The 12,701-nt window shown below is 51.7% G+C and overlaps 1 pseudogene; it reads right to left on the minus strand.

Annotated features, from left to right (window-relative positions):
* Nucleotides 1–2,913: 2,913 nt before the first annotated feature.
* LOC147124658 (uncharacterized) lies at nt 2,914–4,540 on the minus strand (annotated as a pseudogene).
* Nucleotides 4,541–12,701: the final 8,161 nt, after the last annotated feature.

Genomic DNA, 12,701 nt, shown 5'->3' on the forward strand with positions numbered 1-12,701 from the left:
AGCTTTGTGCAGGGGTGAGGAGACCATCCAGAAAGAAGGATGTGGGACCAGATTGCCGAGACCGTCACTGCCAACAGTGTCACCCCCATCACCTGGCTCCAGTGCCCAAAGAAGTTTCATAACCTTAGATGAGTGGTCAAATTCAGTGAATGCATCTTCAAAAGCCATCTCCTACCAACTGCACCATTAGCCTCACACATTTGCTCAATGCATGACCGCCCCCCCCCCATCACTCACCTACAAAGAATTTCTACCAAGCACAAGGTACACCTCACATTCCTAGCAGCACCTCACCCCCTTAGAGGAGATGGTGTAGGCCATTCTTGGCAGGGGCATGGCTAAGCCCTTGGCCAGCAGCGGAGCTGAAAGCATACAAGATGTCGGTATCCTCATACGTTATCCTCCTTCTCACATTGCACTTCCCCCTCATCTCACAGTATCTTCTGATGTACAAGCTGCACATGGTGTAAGCATGCACCTCTTGCTTTCCCACTGTCCCCTCAACACAAGCCTACCCTTGTGCCATCCTCATTTTAGACACCCAAGAAATCCAGCCTGCCCAGCAAGTGGGTGACTAAGAAGAGAGAGGAGATTGAAGAAGAAGAAGTAGAAGAAGAAGAAACACCGTCACATGATTTGACACTCCCAGCCACCAGCTCCTCGAGGTCATCCTGCAAGGCCATCTGCAGTGCTCCCACTGAAAGTCAGCATCCTTCCACCAGCCATGCTGCAGCCACTGGGGTAGCATCACTAGGACAGGCAAAGGGACACACAAGGCAGTCAATAAGGGAATGTACAGGGGTGATTAGTTGATTTTTGATGTAATATTGGATGCATATATGGATAAAGTTGGTTTGGAAAGTTGGCTTTGTGGTGGCTTTTATTTTAGTATTGTGACCAAGAGAGCGCTGTGATGGTCAGTAACAGAGGGAAGGTAAGAAGTGGGACAAATATTGAAAGGGGAATTGGGGTTGTGGTAACTGGTACCACTGAAGGATGATTCCATCCCGGATATCCTGGCCAGAAAGGGTCTGTCTGGGTTGCATCCTTCCTTCCGCATCTTCCTCTTCTGCATCTTCTTCTTCTGCTTCTTCCTCTTCTACTTCCTCCTCTTCTGCTTCTTCCTCTTCCCTCTGTGAGCAGCTTGTCCCCTTTGTTGCCTCTGCTTCATCTCCATGTGATGATGCATCCTAAGGGGGGCTGCAGCTAGAGCCCCCAGGATGAGGAGCAAGAGGTGTTCTCAGGGGCCTTCCTTTAACATTCAAAGCCTTGCAAGCATCCAGCAGCAGTCCCTGAACTCTGCACATTTTAACAACTTTTTAAACCAAGCTACAACTCAAATAAAATCTAAAATGAAGACTCCAAAAGCTGAAATCGAAATTACCTGAAAGATGTGTGTGTCCGTTTAAGAAGCGCTGACCGCATCTCTGTACAACTGCTGCATGCACGTTCTTCCATGTGTGGTTAAGAGAGGGCGGCATGGTGAGCAGTGACATCCAAAATCACAGTTCTGCATCAATTCAGTCATTGTACGCTGATTGACTTCATGATCTGCAAGTTTACATGGGACAGGCGAGGTCAGACAATGGCAGCGCTGCCAGCCTCTCCAAAATGGCAGCTGCCATGTTCCACACCGGAAGCGGGTGTAGGTGAGGCGACCGCCATTTGGCCAGCAAAACCGGCCTTAACGTCCGGTGCTATAACATCGAATTTTGAGGCCCAAGACATTTAAGATAAAAAGGGAGGAGATAATTGATAAACTAGTCAAGCTTTTTTTTATTGGTACATAGAATGTGGGCATCACTGGCAAGGCCAGCATTTATTGTCCCACTCTAGTTGCCCTTGAGAAGGTGGTGGTGAGCCGACTTCTTGAACTGCTGCAGTCCATGTGGTGAATGTACTCCCACAGTGCTGTTAGGGATGGAGTTCCAGAATTTTGACCCAGCGACGATGAAGGAACGGCGATATGATTCCAAATCAGGATAGTGTGAAACTTGGGGGGGAATTTGCAGGTGATGGTGCTCCCATGCGCCTGCTGTCCATGTTCTTCTAGCTGGTAGAGATTGTGGGTTTGGGAGGTGCTGGTGAAGGAGCCTTGGTGAGTTGCTGCAGTGCATCTTGTAGATGGTACACACTGCATCCACGGTACGCTAGTGGTGGAGGGAGCGAATGTTTAAGGTGGTGGATGGGGTGCCAATCAAGCTGGCAGCTTTATCCTGGATGGTGTTGAGCTTCTTGAGGGTTGATGGAGCTGCACTCATCCAGGCAAGTGGAAAGTATTCCATCACACTCCTGACTTGTGCCTTGTAGATGGTGGAAAGGCTTTGGGGAGTCAGGAGGTGAGACTCTGACCTCCTCTTGAGCCATAGTATTTATGTGGCTGGCCCAGCTAAGTTTCTGGTCAATGATGACCCCCCCAGGATGTTGATGGTGGGGGATTTGATGATGGTAATCCTGTTGAATGTCAAGAGGAGGTGGTTAGGCTCTCACTTGTTGGAGATGGTCATTGCCTGGCAATTGTGTGGTGCGAATGTCACTTTGCCATTTATCAGCCCAAGCCTGAACATTGTCCAGGTCTTGTTGCATGCGGGCATATCTGCTTCCATATTTGAAAAGTTATGAATGGAACTGAACACTGTGCATTCATCAGCGAACATCCCCACTTCTGATCTTATGTTGGAGCAGCTAAAGGTGGTTGGGCCTAGGACACTGCCCTGAAGAACTCCAGCAGCGATGTACTGGGACTGAGATGATTGACCTTCAACAACCACAACCATTTTCCTTTTTGCTAGGTATGACTCCAGCCAGTGGAGAGTTTTCCCCCCAGTTCCCATTGACTTCAATATTACTAGGGCTCTTTGAAGCCACACTCGGTCAAATGCTGCCTTGATATCAAGGACAGCCACTCTCACATCACTTCTGGAATTCAGCTTTTTTGTCCATGTTTGGGCTAAGGCTGTAATGGAACTCTGAGTTGTCCTGGCGGAACTCAAACTGAGCATCAGTGAGCAGGTTATTGGTGAGTGAATGCCGCATGATAGCACTGTCAATGACACCTTCCATCACTTTGCTAATGATTAAGAGACTGATGGGGCGTTATTTGGCCAGATTGGATTTGTCCTGCTTTTTGTGGACAGGACATACCTGGGCAGTTCTCCACATTGTCAGATAGATGCCAGTGTTGTAGCTGTACTGGAATAGCTTGGCTAGAGGTGCGGCTAGTTCTGGAGCACAAGTCTTCAGCACAACAGCCGCAATGTTGTCAGGCCCCACAACCTTTGCTGTATCCAGTGCACTCAGCCATTTCTTGATATCACGTGGAGTGAATTGAATTGGCTGAACACTGGCTTCTGTGGTGGTGGGGACCTCTGAAGGAGGCCGAGATGGATCATCCACTTGGCACTTCAGGCTGAAGATGGTTGTAAACACTTCAGCTTTGTCTTTTGCACTCATTTGCTGGACTCCAGCATCATTGAGGATGGGGATGTTCATGGAGCCTCCTTCTCTAATTAGTTGTTTAATTGTCTACCACCATTCATGACTGGATGTGGCAGGACTGCAGAGCTTTGATCTGATCCGCTGGTTGTGGGATCGCCTAGCTCTGTCTATATCATGCTGTTTTTGCTGTTTAGCATGTATGTAGTCCTGTGTTGTAGCATCTCCTGGTTGGCACTTCATTTTTAGGTACACCTGGTGCTGCTCCTGGCATGCTCTTCTACACTTCTCATTGTACCAGATTTGGTCCCCTGGCTTGATGGTAATGGTAGAGTGAGGGATATGCCGGTCCATGAGGTTACAGATTGTGGTGGAATACAATTCTGCTGCTGCTGATGGTTCACAGCGCCTCATGTATGCCCAGTTTTGAGCTGCTAGACCTATTATAAATCTATCCCATTTAGCACTGTGGTAGTGCCTCACAACACGACGGAGAGTGTCCTCAGTGTGAAGACGGGACTTTGTCTCCACATGGACTGTGCGGTGGTCACTCCTACCAATACTGTCATGGATAGATGCATCTGCTACAGGTGAGAAGGAGGTCAAGTAGGTTTTTCCCTCGTGCTGGTTCTCTCACCACCTGCCGCAGGCCCAGTCTTAGAGAGAATAAAATCCCTGGTCTGGATTGATTAATTCCGCGCATTATGAAGGAAGTTAGGGAAGACATAGCAGAGGCACTATTACATATTTATAAAAATTCATTAGAAACGGGATAAGTACCAGAGGGCTGGCGGACAGTTATTGTGATTGCTATATTTAAAAAGGAAGATAGAACAAGTCCAAGGAACTGTTAGACTAGTTAGGTGAATGTCGCTGGTAGGAAAGTTAATGAAATCTTTATTCAAAGTGTAATAGAAAAACATCTCGAATCCAAAAATATAATAAAAAGTAGTTAGCACGGATTTCAAAAGGGATGGTCATGCTTGACCAACCTTAATGAATTCTTTGAAGAACTAACGGAAAGAGCAGATAAGTGTAATGCAGTAGATGTAATATACATCGATTTTCAAAAGACCTTCGATAATGTACCACATAGTAGACTCATGTCTAAGATCAGAGTATGTGGAGTCAGGGGACAAGTAGCCGAATGGGTAGCAAGCTAGCTAGATAAGTAAATGAGTCAGAAAGAAATAGAAGGATACGCTATTAGGGTGAGATGAAGTATTGTGGGAGGAAGCTCGTGTGCAACATAAAACCAGCATAGACCAGTTGGCCCAAATGGCCTGTTTCTGTGCTTTAAATTCAATGGGGGGAATTTTAACCCCAAAAAATGGATGTGTTGGAGATGAGTGGGTGGTTAAAGTGTTAAAAATCTGAATCCCGACCCCAATCTGCCTCCAACCCACCCACTTCCGGTTTTAACTTCGGTCAGACGGGGCAGGCAGCCAACCCACTCCCAGGAGGTGGGTTGGCATTTTAAATATTCTGTAATGAGGTTCCGTGCCTCACTTGGAAGCTCCATTTTAAATTTAACTCCGGCTGGCCGGGTTTCCCAGGCCTCGGGGAACCCATCAGCGAAAGGAAGGCGAGGACTGCTGGATCCAGCGTTCCTGCTTCGCCAGCCACCCGCGATCGGACTCCCCTGACCCTTCTGATCTCCCCCATGACCACCCCCATGAGGCCTCTGACAGCCCCCCATGAGGCTTCCGATCTCCGATCACCCCTCTGGACTTTCGAACACCCCTGGCCACTGAACCCCCCCTCTAACCTTCAGCCCCCGACCTCGCTGATGATCTGCAGCCCCTGACCTCGTCTCCAAAACTCTGCAGCCCCCAACCTTGCCTCCAATGATCTGCTCCCAATCGCCCCCCAAATCTCGAGCCCCCGACATCCCCTTCAACTATCGAGCCCCCGACCTCCCCTTCTACTATCGAGCCCCCGACCTCCCCTTCAACGATCAAGCCCCCGACCTCCCCGCCAACTATCGAGCCCCCGACCTCCCCTTCAACTCTCGAGCCCCCGACCTCCCCTTCAACTATCGAGCCCCCGACCTCCCCTCCAACTATCGAGCCCCCGACATCCCCTCCAACTCTCGAGCCCCCGACCTCCCCTCCAACTATCGAGCTCCTGACGTCCCCTCCAACTATCGAGCTCCTGACCTCCCCTCCAACTATCGAGCCCCCGACCTCCCCTCCAACTATCGAGTCCACGAACTCCCCTCCAACTATCGAGCCCCTGACCTCCCCTTCAACTGTCGAGCCCCCGAACTCCGCTTCTACTGTTGAGCCCCTGACCTCCCCTCCAACTGTTGAGCCCCCGACCTCCGCTTCTACTATCGAGCCCCTGACCTCCCCTTCAACTATCGAGCCCCCAACCTCCCCTCCAACTATCGAGCCCCCGACCTCCCCTCCAACTGTTGAGCCCCCGACTTCCCCTTCTACTATCGAGCCCCTGACCTCCCCTTCTACTATCATGCCCCCGACCTGCCCTCCAACTATCGAGCCCACAACCTCCCCTCCAACTATCGAGCCCCCGACCTGCCCTCCAACTATCGAGCCCCCAACCTCCCCTCCAACTATCGAGCCCCCGAACTCCCCTTCTACTATCGAGCCCCCGACCTCCCCTTCAACTGTCGAGCCCCCGACCTCCCCTTCAACTATCGAGCCCCCGACCTCCCCTTCAACTCTCAAGCCCCCGACCTCCCCTCCAACTGTCGAGCCCCTGACCTCCCCTTCAACTATCGAGCCCCCGACCTCCCCTTCAACTCTCGAGCCCCCAATATCCCCTCCAACTATCGAGCCCCTGACCTCCCCTCCAACTGTCGAGCCCCTGACCTCCCCTTCAACTATCGAGCCCCCGACCTCCCCTTCAACTCTCGAGCCCCCAATCTCCCCTCCAACTATCGCGCCCACGATCTCCCCTGCAACTATCGAGCCCCCAATCTCCCCTCCAACTGTCGAGCCCCCGACCTCCCCTTCAACTATCGAGCCCACGACCTCCCCTCCAACTGTCGAGCCCCCGACCTCCCCTTCAACTGTCGAGCCCCCGACCTCCCCTTCAACTATCGAGCCCCCGACCTCCCCTTCAACTATCGAGCCCCCGACCTCCCCTTCAACTATCGAGCCCCCAATCTCCCCTCCAACTATCGAGCCCCCAACCTCCCCTCCAACTATCGAGCCCCCAATCTCCCCTCCAACTATCGAGCCCTTGACCTCCCCTTCTACTATCGAGCCCCCAACCTCCCCTTCAACTGTCGAGCCCCCGACCTCCCCTTCAACTATCGAGCCCCCAACCTCCCCTTCTACTATCGAGCCCCCAATCTCCCCTCCAACTATCGAGACCCCAATCTCCCCTCCAACTATCGAGCCCCCAATCTCCCCTCCAACTCTCGAGCCCCTGACCTCCCCTCCAACTATCGAGCCCCCATTCTCCCCTTCAACTGTCGAGCCCCTGACCTCCCCTTCTACTATCGAGCCCCCAATCTCCCCTCCAACTCTCGAGCCCCTGACCTCCCCTCCAACTATCGAGCCCCCAATCTTCCCTCCAACTATCGAGCCCCTGACCTCCCCTTCTACTATCGAGCCCCCGACCTCCCCTTCAACTGTCGAGCCCCTGACCTCCCCTTCTACTATCGAGCCCCCAATCTCCCATCCAACTGTCGAGCCCCCGACCTCCCCTTCAACTGTCGAGCCCCCGACCTCCCCTCCAACTCTCGAGCCCCCAATCTCCCCTCCAACTGTCGAGCCCCCGACCTCCCCTTCAACTATCGAGCCCTCAACCTCCCCTCCAACTATCGAGCCCCCAATCTCCCCTCCAACTATCAAGCCCCCGACCTCCCCTTCAACTGTCGAGCCCCTGACCTCCCCTCCAACTATCGAGCCCCCGACCTCCCCTCCAACTATCGAGCCCCCAATCTCCCCTCCAACTATCGAGCCCCCAATCTCCCCTCCAACTCTCGAGCCCCCAATCTCCCCTCCAACTATCGAGCCCCCAATCTCCCCTCCAACTATCGAGCCCCCAATCTCCCCTCCAACTATCGAGCCCCCAATCTCCCCTCCAACTCTCGAGCCCCTGACCTCCCCTCCAACTATCGAGCCCCCAATCTCCCCTCCAACTATCGAGCCCCTGACCTCCCCTTCTACTATCGCGCCCCCGACCTCCCCTTCAACTGTCGAGCCCCTGACCTCCCCTTCTACTATCGAGCCCCCAATCTCCCCTACAACTCTCGAGCCCCTGACCTCCCCTCCAACTATCGAGCCCCCAATCTCCCCTCCAACTATCGAGCCCCCGACCTCCCCTCCAACTATCGAGTCCCCGACCTCCCCTCCAACTGTCGAGCCCCCGACCTCCCCTCCAACTATCGAGCCCCCGACCTCCCCTTCTACTATCGAGCCCCCAACCTCCCCTCCAACTATCAAGCCCCGACCTCCCTTTCTACTATCGAGCCCTCAACCTCCCCTCCAAGTATCGAGCCCCCGACCTCCCCTTCTACTATCAAGCCCCCAATCTCCCCTCCAACTCTCGAGCCCCCGACCTCCCCTTCAACTGTCGAGCCCCTGACCTCCCCTTCAACTATCGAGCCCCCGACCTCCCCTCCAACTATCGAGCCCCCGACCTCCCCTCCAACTTTCGAGCCCCCGACCTCCCCTCCAACTATCGAGCCCCCGACCTCCCCTCCAACTATCGAGCCCCCGACCTCCCCTTCAACTGTCGAGCCCCCGACCTCCCCTCCAACTATCGAGCCCCCGACCTCCCCTTCTACTGTCGAGCCCCCGACCTCCCCTTCAACTGTCGAGCCCCCGACCTCCCCTTCAACTATTGAGCCCCCGACCTCCCTTTCAACGATCGAGCTCCTGATCTCGCCGACGATCCCCAGCCTTCCAACCCCACCCCCCTCTATGATCCCTCCCTACCTCTTCTCTGTAGCTTGGTACCCGCCAGCCAGCCAGCCTCGCCATCTGGCTGGCCACGGATGGGAAACAGAATCAAAGTGCTAATCACGCCTTTCCATTAAATTCGGCAGGACCTGAGGGAAATCCGTTCTCCAAGATTTCCCGACCACTTTCCAGCCCCTCCTCCCCCACTCCCTACCCACCTCCAAATTAAAATTCTGGCCTATGTATCTATCTATGTATGGCTGAGGCTCTTCACTCTAGAGAAGGGAAGACTGAGGGTGGCCTGATAGAAGTCTTTAAGATTATGAAAGCGTTTGATAGGGTGGAAGTAGAGAAGAAAGCTAGAATTTTCCTGTTGCCGAGTGTGCGGGTTTGGGTGAAGGTGGACAGGATAAATCCCAGAAATATGCATCGGGAACCCACCGCCATCCCTTTGTAGGCGCGACATGGACCCGATTGGCAGGGGTGGACGACCTCACTGAAATCATTATGTGCTTGTTGAGAGACCATTAAGAATGATTTTAACGCCAGCTTTTGACTTTAACTGCAGGAGCACAGGATTCACGGAGGTCGGGTTGAAGGGATAATTACTAGTCCTAGCCCTTTTTGGGCTACCCTGGATCAGGCGTATTCCCCAGATGTTCACCTTCAACTAAAGTTTGAGATTGCCGAATTCTATAAGACACTCAATTGGGTCTAAAGGTCCAGGCTCTCTCTCTCTAAAGGAAAGGAATGACTTGAATATGTTACCATCCTCCAGATAGCACTTTTAATAAGTTTAACTAGACTGTAACCTTCCAGATATTATGAGGGTCTGGAATACTCCCCCAGAACTCTGCAACTCCTCACCAAAGTGTGTACAGAGATTAAGTTTGTGAGTTTGATACAGAAATACTCTGTGAGAGAATTCTAAAAATATATAGATTTATTAAAGAACCAACATGTAGTTAACAGCTGGTGAGTCAATCGCAACTTTAACAGTTCAAAAACAACTAGCTTACATTTCTTATTCTCAGAGATCCTTATTCTCAAATCTTAACTTCGTTACATTTTTACATTTCTTATTATTTCTAATCCAGGATATCCACCAAAATCAAATAAAAGCAGCTTTTTGAAACCTGAGACTCAAAGAGTTAAAAACTTACAGAGCCTGCCTCTGAGGTTGAGAATCGCTTGCCCCTTCCAGCAACTTCTGACTTTCTGTCTAAATGTTGCATATTTTATACCCTTTTTGCGGTGGTATATCCTTTGAAGTCTTCTGCTGATGTAAGCTAATTATCTCTAGTCATTCTTTCTGTTGACTTCTTTCTAATCTCACTGTCAGTTCAGCTGTTAACTTGCAGAATCCTGTCTCTACCTTTAGGTGTTCAAATTTTATCATAAAAAATGGTTGTGACTGATGTATCTGTTTGATGCCATTCTTACAAAGGTCTGCCATTCAGTTTTTAAATCACCTTAGCTGTTTATAAGCAGACATCGTGTCTCCCAGTTATTCCAAGTTCAATACAAAAACCATGTGATTGCTTGTTGCATCTATTGATGTAATATTTACAAAGTCTTCTGTTTGTACCTTTTACAATATGTAAATCAAAAACACTTCAACTAGGGTGTTCTATGCATATCTTAGCTACTTCAATGGTTACATCACGGGCATCGTGTCGCTTGTTCCATTTGAAGTGATATTTATCAAAGGCACATGGGCCTAGAAATTCACTATGGCCCCGCCAGCTGGCTAACAGCCAAAAGTTAGCGCTGGGCGCGGAGCCATGTGCGACCGTCCGATATTCACTTTTTGCGCCCCAAGTCGGAACCGGCCGCTATTCCAGGGTGTGCCCGCCCCCGCTTGGGGTGCTGAAACTGAATTTCAGCGCTCTAAGTGCCGCTGCGCCACCCGATGCGGTGCGGCAGGCTGCGGTACTGCAGGCCTCCTCCTTCTCTTAAGGTGGAGGTGCCTGCAACGGGGAGATCGCCGCTGGATTGTGCCGGCAAATGAGCCCGGCACCACGGAGAAGTGCCGGGCTCGCGGAAAGCAGCCGGCAATGCCGCGGGGGGGGTGGTGGAGGAGGTCGGGGAAGGAGGTGCGGGCAGGCGGCCGCCAAAAAAGCGGCCAGCCGCACCTCCACCTTTATGCGCCCCACTAAGGCTGCAGTAAGGTCCTGGTCTCCGGATGTTAGTAGCGGCCGCCACGGAGGAGGCGGCGGCAACTGAATATGGGCATCGGGCCGGCATCGGGGCGGAAACGGGGCACTGCGCACACCGATGACGTCATCGGTGCCGGCGCAGCGTTACCGGCTACCGCTGCCATTACCGCCGAGCTCAATATCAGCACAACCTCCTCTACTGGCGCAGAAGCCCTCTTTAGGCGGTAACTGGGCGCAAAGCTTGCAGCGCCTTACTGAATTTCTAGGCCATGGTTTTTTAATGTTCTGTGTTTCTGTTTGAAGTGTCAGTTTTTAACACTTTAAACTGGGTATTGTTATTGTGTTTCTTCCAATGTTCAGACATAGAGGAACCTCCAACCTGCTGTTTCAACAGGGCCATTGTTTTAGTATCAATCAACCAATTCCCATTTCAAAAGCTTGTATGCTGTTTACAGCTTTGTGTCAACAATCCTTCATCTTATCTCAGAAGCCTGTATTCTGTTTGTCTTTGAGGCTTTTAGATTTTTAAACCCAGTTTTCATGTTTTAAAAAAGTCAAAAATTCAATTCATAGGATGGTGTATCTTTCTGAAATATGGCTATTCTTTTACAGGATACCTCACCTGTGATGGGGAGGCGGAAGCTCAGCGGCCATTGGCAAGTTCATTTATTGACAGCTGGGAAAACCACATAAATACTGCAAATTACACTTCATTACTTGCCTCATGGAAAGGTTCTTGGTCACTCCATTTTGTCCATAGATTTGGGTGTCAGCAGTTTGCAGGTCATTTCTGTAACCTCGGAAGCCACTCTCACCACATTGCTACTCACTATCGCAACGCTGAGGTATTGGCCCACTGATCTCCACTTTACCTGCCATCGACTACATCAGCATGGGTGCCGCTTATACTGTCTTACCTTAGTCCTCAGAATTGGACCAGGATGAGCAGCACCACCAACAACACCAACCACACCAGCAGCAACAGCAGCAACTACAACAGCAGCCTTCTCCTCAATGACCTGGTGTGCCACAGGAGAGAGGGGGGCACCACAGGGCTGCAGCACACCGTAGGCGATACCCCCAACACAGGGTATACAGGCAGAGTATGAGCTTCCTCATGACTGAGCAGCAGTGCTTCAGGAGGCTCAGGATATCGCACCAGGCCACCACAGACATTTGTAGCTTGGTGAACAAGACCTGCTGCCCAGAGGTCCTGATGGACACTCCTTACCAGTGACTGTCAAAGTCACCACCGCCCTCAACTTCCTCGCCTCAGGCTCCTTCCAGGGATCTGCAGCAGACATTCGCAGGATCTCGCAGTCGGCCACACACAGATGCATCAGCCAGGTGACCGATGCCATACTTCACAAGTCAGTCAATTATATCAACTTTGCCACTGATGAAGCCAGTGTTACTCAGCGGGCACTTGACTTTGCGGCTCTGACTGAATTCCCACTGGTGCAGGGCATCATCAACTGCACACATGTGGCCATGAAGGCACCCCATCATCACCCAGGAGTGTTCGTCAACCGCAAGGCCTTTCACTCCCTCAATGTGGAACTAACCTGCAACCATAAAAAGGTGATTATGCATGTGTGCGCCAGATTCCCTGGCAGCTGTCATGACTCTTTCATTCTGCGCCAGTCCACCCTCCCTCAGTTCTTCGCACCTTCAAACAGACATACTAGCTGGCTGCTTGGAGACAGGGGTTATCCACTGAAGACATGGCTCAAGGCACCCTTGAGAAAGCCAAGTATTGAGGCCCAGAAGCATTACAATCAGAGCCACATCTTCACCAGATGTGTCATAGAGCAAGCAATAGGCATGCTGAAGATGCGCTTCAGATGCCTTGACAGATCTGAAGGAGCAAGGGTCACCAGAATCATCATTGTCTACTGCATGCTGCACAATATTATGCAGCAGTGAGGATTGGAGCAGCAGGAGGAGCAAGTTGCAGAGCACACAGCCTCTTCAGAGGAGGCGGCGGATGAGCAGGTAGAAGACAAGGAGGAGGAGGAGGAAGCTAAGGGGCAGATGGCATCAGCAGTGGCACACATTGCTACCTGGGAGGCCTGGGATGGCCTCATCATGGCCAGATTTACTTAACTTGCTCCAATGCAGCCACATGCCTGCCACTTGCTGTACTAAGTCTGCTCCCCCACCCCCCACCACCCAACAACACCATAAAGCATCCCTACAGTGACCAATCCATTCCTCTCACCCAAACCCC

Source organism: Somniosus microcephalus, chromosome 1 (assembly GCF_052327205.1).
Source record: "Somniosus microcephalus isolate GS21.2 chromosome 1, FLI_Smic_1.0, whole genome shotgun sequence".
NCBI classification, from domain to species: Eukaryota; Metazoa; Chordata; class Chondrichthyes; order Squaliformes; family Somniosidae; genus Somniosus; species Somniosus microcephalus.